The sequence below is a fragment of the Festucalex cinctus genome, chromosome 11, assembly GCF_051991245.1.
Source record: "Festucalex cinctus isolate MCC-2025b chromosome 11, RoL_Fcin_1.0, whole genome shotgun sequence".
NCBI classification, from domain to species: domain Eukaryota; kingdom Metazoa; phylum Chordata; class Actinopteri; order Syngnathiformes; family Syngnathidae; genus Festucalex; species Festucalex cinctus.
The window spans coordinates 8,999,511-9,007,018 of record NC_135421.1 but is presented as its reverse complement, the minus strand read 5'-3'; positions in this window follow the sequence as shown (position 1 = coordinate 9,007,018).

Genomic DNA, 7,508 nt, shown 5'->3' with positions numbered 1-7,508 from the left:
TATGCTTAATAACTCCCCGATACATGCTCCAAAAAATCCCAAACTTGACATGTATGTTTATCGTCAAGGCCTGAAGGTATCTCTATGACAACATTCAGTTATATATGCAGCGCCACCTCGCCCTTGAGGCAAAACAAAAAAATACCCCACATACGGTATTTTGTACAAAAAATGTAAACTCATTCTAAGTGTGATAACTAAGTCATTTATGAATATTCTTTTACTTTCCACCACTCAAAATGTTCACTGGCATTAGACTTATCCAAACATGTACTTTTTTATTTATTTTTGATAGCCTCTAATGGACATTAAAAGCAATATCGTGAATGAAGGATATGCTTAATAACTCCACGGTACATGCTCCAAAAAAATCCCACACTTGACATGTATGTTTAGAGTCAAGGCTTGAAGGTATCCCTATGACAACATTCCATTATATATACAGCGCCACCTAGCCCTAGAGGCATAAAAAAAAAATACAACAACTTAACGGTATTTTTACAAAAAAAATAAAAATCCACATGTCAAGGTTTATCATGCCATTTTCAAAGAAATTCTGCTTCCAATGTGCCGTACCTAAACTTGCCAGTACCCCAACGTGCCAGTACCCCAACGTGCAAGTACCCCAACGTGCAAGTACCCCAACGTGGCCCGGGCTGCGAGGGCCCTTTATAGCTGCTCGCAGCTCTAGTTATTAGGGCCCGAGCAGCGACCGCTGCGAGGTCCCTATTGTTTTTGTAAAAATTATTATTATTATTATTATTATTATTATTATTATTATTATTATTATTATTATTCTTCTTCTTCTTTATTCTCCGCAAACGATCGCGATTTTGGGTACCTAAACATTCACGAAAACTCACCGAACTTTGCACACTCCTCAGGCCCGGCGAAAAATTTGATATTATTAAGTCGTCATAACAATTCGACTCGATAGCGCCCCCTAGCGTAGAAAAATAAAAACCAAGCCCGGCACGTTTGAGCTAGAGCAACAAAAATTGGCAGGCACGTGTAGCACCCCGAGACGCACAAAAAAGTCTATTGGGACCATGTAGCTAAAATGTACAGGAAGTGAGCTATGAATTTTTTAATGTCCAATTTTGGCCTATTTTGGCACATTCACTGTGGTCATGCTTTTTCCCCCTTTGCAAACATTTTTCATCCAATTGACTTCAAACTTCGCATTTATCATCTCAAGACCTGAGAGAACAACTGGGCAAAACATCTTGCCTTTTTGAAATACTATATGACGAGGGGGGGGCATCAAATATTGCCTTTAAAATTTCATTTTTCCAGAAAGAGCAAATGCTTAATAACTCCCATGTTCAAGCTCCAAAAAATCTCAAACTTCTCAGGCAACGTAATAGTCACGGCCTGAAACCATCTATATGATAAAATTCAGTTATACATATAGCGCCACCTAGTGGTTACAATAAATGTCATACTTTACGTTTTTAGCTACTGTGCTGAGCTTGTTGAAGGGATCCATTTGAAAATTGGCCAGAAAAGCCTTAAGATGTTGATCATGCCCCACACCGAATATTGTAACTTTTCGCCAAAGGGCGTGGCCGCTACGGTGACGCAAAGTCTGAAGATTTTTCGTGAAAATAAAAGCTGCATTAACTTGACCGAGATGATCCTATCTTCTCAAAATTTCACACATTTGATGAGAGTCCAGCCCTAAAGACATCTACTGACTTATATTTCATCTAACTGATAGCGCCACCTAGTGGCAATTTTTTTTCTTACGAATTTTCTTCTACGTTTTTCTCCAAACACGTCAACTGGACCTACCGCATATTTGCTCAGATGAGGGTTTTGGCCTTCATGATGTCACAACACGAAGTTTGTGAGTTTTCGCGAATTGCTGTGGGCGTGGCTAAGCACTGTTCGCCAAGAAAACAACGCCAGTTTTGAGGGTCTAAACATGCACAGAAACTCATGAAACTTGGCACACACATCTGGCCTGGTAAAATGAACAATATTTTATTGTTGATTGTGCTATTTTTACAAAAATGACTCAATAGCGCCCCCTAGGAATTTTTAATGAAGCAGCCCCGGTTGTACGTTTAAGCAAGATCTACGAAAATTTTTAGGTGTATGAGGGAGCCCAAGACCTACAAAAAAGTCTATTGGACCCATATGCTAAAATGAACAGGAAGTGAGCTACGAATTTTTGAATGTCCAATTTTTGACGATTTTTGCACATTCACAAGGGGCAGACTTTTGCCCACTTCTCCTACACGTTTCATCTGACTGAGTTAAGACTTGACCTGGACCATGTCAAGACCTCAGCCAACGACAGGGGGAAAAATCTTGACTTTTCGAAATACTATATGATGAAGGCGGGGCATCAAATTTTGTGTTTCGCACTGAAAAAGGATATGCTTAATAACTCCCCAGTACATGCTCCAAAAAATCCCAAACTTGACATGTATGTTTATCGTCAAGGCCTGAAGCTATCTCTATGACAACATTCAGTTATATATGCAGCGTCACCCAGCCCTTGAGGCATTAAAAAAAAATACCCCACATACGGTATTTTGTACAAAAAATGTAAACTCATTCTAAGTGTGATAAATAAGTCATTTATAAATATTCTTTTAGTTTCCACCACTCAAAATGTTCACTGGCATCAGACTTATCCAAACATATATATATTTTTATTTATTTTTGATAGCCTCTATGGACATTAAAAGCAATATCGTGAATGAAGCATATGCTTAATAACTCCACGGTACATGCTCCAAAAAAAATCCCACACTTGACATGTATGCTTATAATCAAGGCCTGAAGGTATCTCTATGACAACATTCAGTTATAAATACAGCGCCACCTAGTCCTTGAGGCTTATATAAAAAAAATAAAAAATACCCCACATACGGTATTTTGTACAAAAAATGTACACTCATTCTAAGTGTGATAACTAAGTCATTTATGAATATTCTTTTAGTTTCCACCACTCAAATTGTTCACTGGCTTCACACCGATCCAAACGTATGTACGTTTCCATTTTGTTTTATTCATTTTTGATTGCCCCTTTGGACAATAAAAGTAACATTGTGCAATGAGTACAACGAGCGATGATGTGTATATACACTTTTACAAAAAATACCAATCAGGGCAACTCATTGCCTAAAAATAAAAAAGGACGCTGATTTTTGCAGGTCTTAACAATCACCAAAACCCGTTGAGCTTGACACACACTGGCAAAAAAAATATTCTACATGTAAACGTTTATTATGCCATTTTCAAAGAAATTTTGCTTCCAATATGCCAGTACCCCAACGTGCCAGTACCCTAACGTGCAAGTACCCCAACGTGCAAGGACTCCAACGTGGCCCGGGCTGCGAGGGCCCTTTATAGCTGCTCGCAGCTCTAGTTATTATTATTCTTCTTCTTCTTTATTCTCCGCAAACGATCGCGATTTTGGGTACCTAAACATTCACGAAAACTCACCGAACTTTGCACACTCCTCAGGCCCGGCGAAAAATTTGATATTATTAAGTCGTCATAACAATGCGACTCGATAGCGCCCCCTAGCGTAGAAAAATAAAAACCAAGCCCGGCACGTTTGAGCTAGAGCAACAAAAATTGGCAGGCACGTGTAGCACCCCGAGACGCACAAAAAAGTCTATTTGGACCATGTAGCTAAAATGTACAGGAAGTGAGCTATGAATTTTTTTATGTCCAATTTTGGCCTATTTTGGCACATTCACTGTGGTCATGCTTTTTCCCCCTTTGCAAACATTTTTCATCCAATTGACTTCAAACTTGGCATTTATCATCTCAAGACCTGAGAGAACAACTGGGCAAAACATCTTGCCTTTTTGAAATACTATATGACGGGGGCGGGGCATCAAATATTGCCTTTAAAATTTCATTTGTCCAGAAAGAGCAAATGCTTAATAACTCCCATGTTCAAGCTCCAAAAAATCTCAAACTTCTCAGGCAACGTAATAGTCACGGCCTGAAAACATCTATATGATAAAATTCAGTTATACATATAGCGCCACCTAGTGGTTACAATAAATGTCATACTTTACGTTTTTAGCTACTGTGCTGAGCTTGTTGAAGGGATCCATTAGAAAATTGGTCAGAAAAGCCTTAAGATGTTGATCATGCCCCACACCAAATATTGTAACTTTTCGCCAAAGGGCGTGGCCGCTACGGTGACGCAAAGTCTGAAGATTTTTCGTGAAAATAAAAGCTGCATTAACTTGACCGAGATGATCCTATCTTCTCAAAATTTCACACATTTGATGAGAGTCCAGCCCTAAAGACATCTACTGACTTATATTTCATCTAACTGATAGCGCCACCTAGTGGCAATTTTTTTTCTTACGAATTTTCTTCTACGTTTTTCTCCAAACACGTTAACTGGACCTACCTCATATTTGCTCAGATGAGGGTTTCGGCCTTCATGATGTCACAACACAAAGTTTGTGAGTTTTCACGAATCGCTGTGGGCGTGGCTAAGCGCTGTTTGCCAAGAAAACAACGCCAATTTTGAGAGCCTAAACTGGCACAGAAACACATGAAACTTGGCACACACATCTGGCCTGGTAAAATTAGCAATATTTTATTGTTGATTGTGCTATTTTTACAAAAATGACTCAATAGCGCCCCCTAGAAGTTTTTAACGAAGCAGCCCCGGTTGTACGTTTAAGCAAGAACGACGAATATTTTTAGGTGTATGAGGGAGCCCAAGACCTACAAAAAAGTCTCTTGGACCCATATGCTAAAATGAACAGGAAGTGAGCTACGAATTTTTGAATGTCCCATTTTTGACAATTTTTGCACATTCACAGGGGGCAGAATTTTGCCCACTTCTCCTACACGTTTCATCTGACTGAGTTAAGACTTGACCTGGACCATGTCAAGTCCTGAGCCAACGACAGGGGGAAAAATCTTGACCTTTCGAAATACTATATGATGAAGGCGGGGCATCAAAATTTGTGTTTCGCACTGAAAAAGGATATGCTTAATAACTCCCCGGTACATGCTCCAAAAAATCCCAAACTTGACATGTATGTTTATCGTCAAGGCCTGAAGCTATCTCTATGACAACATTCAGTTATATATGCAGCGCCACCTAGCCCTTGAGGAATAAAAAAAAAATACCCCACATACGGTATTTTGTACAAAAAATGTACACTCATTCTAAGTGTGATAACTAAGTCATTTATGAATATTCTTTTAGTTTCCACCACTCAAAATGTTCACTGGCATCAGACTTATCCAAACATATATATATTTTTATTTATTTTTGATAGCCTCTATGGACATTAAAAGCAATATCGTGAATGAAGGATATGCTTAATAACTCCACGGTACATGCTCCAAAAAAAATCCCACACTTGACATGTATGCTTATAATCAAGGCCTGAAGGTATCTCTATGACAACATTCAGTTATAAATACAGCGCCACCTAGCCCTTGAGGCTTATATAAAAAAAAATAAAAATACCCCACATACGGTATTTTGTACAAAAAATGTACACTCATTCTAAGTGTGATAACTAAGTCATTTATGAATATTCTTTTAGTTTCCACCACTCAAATTGTTCACTGGCTTGACACCGATCCAAACGTATGTACGTTTCCATTTTGTTTTATTCATTTTTGATTGCCCCTTTGGACAATAAAAGTAACATTGTGCATACAACGAGCGATGATGTGTATATACACTTTTACAAAAAAATACCAATCAGGGCAACTCATTGCCTAAAAATAAAAAAGGACGCTGATTTTTGCAGGTCTTAACAATCACCAAAACCCGTTGAGCTTGACACACACACTGGCAAAAAAATATTCTACATGTAAACGTTTATTATGCCATTTTCAAAGAAATTTTGCTTCCAATATGCCAGTACCCCAATGTGCCAGTACCCCAACATGCAAGTACCACAACGTGCAAGGACCCCAACGTGGCCCGGGCTGCGAGGGCCCTTTATAGCTGCTCGCAGCTCTAGTTCTTATTATTATTCTTCTCCGCAAACAATCGCATTTTTGAGACACTAAACATGACCGAAAACTCACCAAACTTTACACGCACATCAGGCCTGGCGAAAAATTTGATATTTTAAAGTCGCCATACATGATAACAGAAAAATGGCTCCTTAGCGCCCCCTACATAGGTTAAACGGATCCCTGTCCCGCTACGATTGTCCGACGGCTATGAAAATTGTGTGGCACCTGTAGCACATCCCAATGAACAAAAACCTCTTTGAAGTGTGTACCCTAAAATAGACAGAAAGTGAGGTATGAGTATTTAAATGTCCAATTTTTGCCAATTTTTGCACATTTACAGGGGTCATACTTTTGCCCGCTTCTCCTACACGGTTAACCCGATTGACTTCAAACTTGGGATGTACCATCTCAACACCTGGGACAACATCATTGTGAAAAATGAAAAGTTTTTGATATACTATATGACGGCGGCGGCGCATCAAATTTAGAGTTTAAAAATTCTTACTTCACGAGGCATTGCCGGTTGTACGTTTAATCTAGAGCTACGAAAATTGGTACACATATGTAACAGGCTATGACCTACAAAAAACTCTTTTTGAACCATATGCTAAACCTAACAGGAAGTCCACCATTTTGATTTATTTTGGAACGTGTTGCCATTTTTTTGGCCATTTCATTGGAGTCTTATTTTAACGAACTCCTCCTACAGTGTTTATCCGATCATCTTCAAACTTGGTGTGATTCATCTTAAGATGTTGAAGATGAAAAGTTATTGAAAGCTTTGTATTTCGTCGCACGCTGTTGTCATGGCATGCACTGTTTGCAAAGGAAAAAAAATATCCTTAAAGAAGCATTGCCAGTTGTACGAAGCAGCTAGAGCTACGAAAATTTGTAGACATATGTAACAGCACAAGATGTACAAAAAAGTCTCCTGGTGCCCTGTGCTAAACCCAACAGGAAGTCCCCCAGGGGCCGGGCATCACATTTTGAGCTAAAAAAAACTCCTCTTTAACAAAGCATACCCGGCTGTACGTTTCACCTAGAGTTACCAAAATTTGTAGAGGTATATAACAGCCCTCGATTTACAAAAAACTCTTTTTGAACCATATGCTAAACCTAACAGGACGTCCGCCATTTTGATTTACTTTGGAATGTGTTGCCATTTTTTTTGGCCATTTAATAGGGGTCATATTTTAACAAACTCCTCCTACAGAGTTTATCCGATCATCTTCAAACTTGGTGTGATTCATCTTAAGATGTTGAAAATGAAAAGTTATTGAAAGTTTTTTATTTCGTCACATGCTGTTATCGTGGCATGCACTTTTTGCAAAGGAAAAAAATCCTTCTTAATGAAGCATTCCCAGTTGTACGAAGCAGCTAGAGTGACGAAAAATTGTAGACATATGTAACAGCCCAGGATCTACAAAAATGTCTCTTGGTGCCATGTGCTAAACGCAACAGGAAGTCCCCCAGGGGCCGGGCATCACATTTTGAGCTAAAAAACTCCTCTTTAACTAAGCATTCCCGGTTGTACG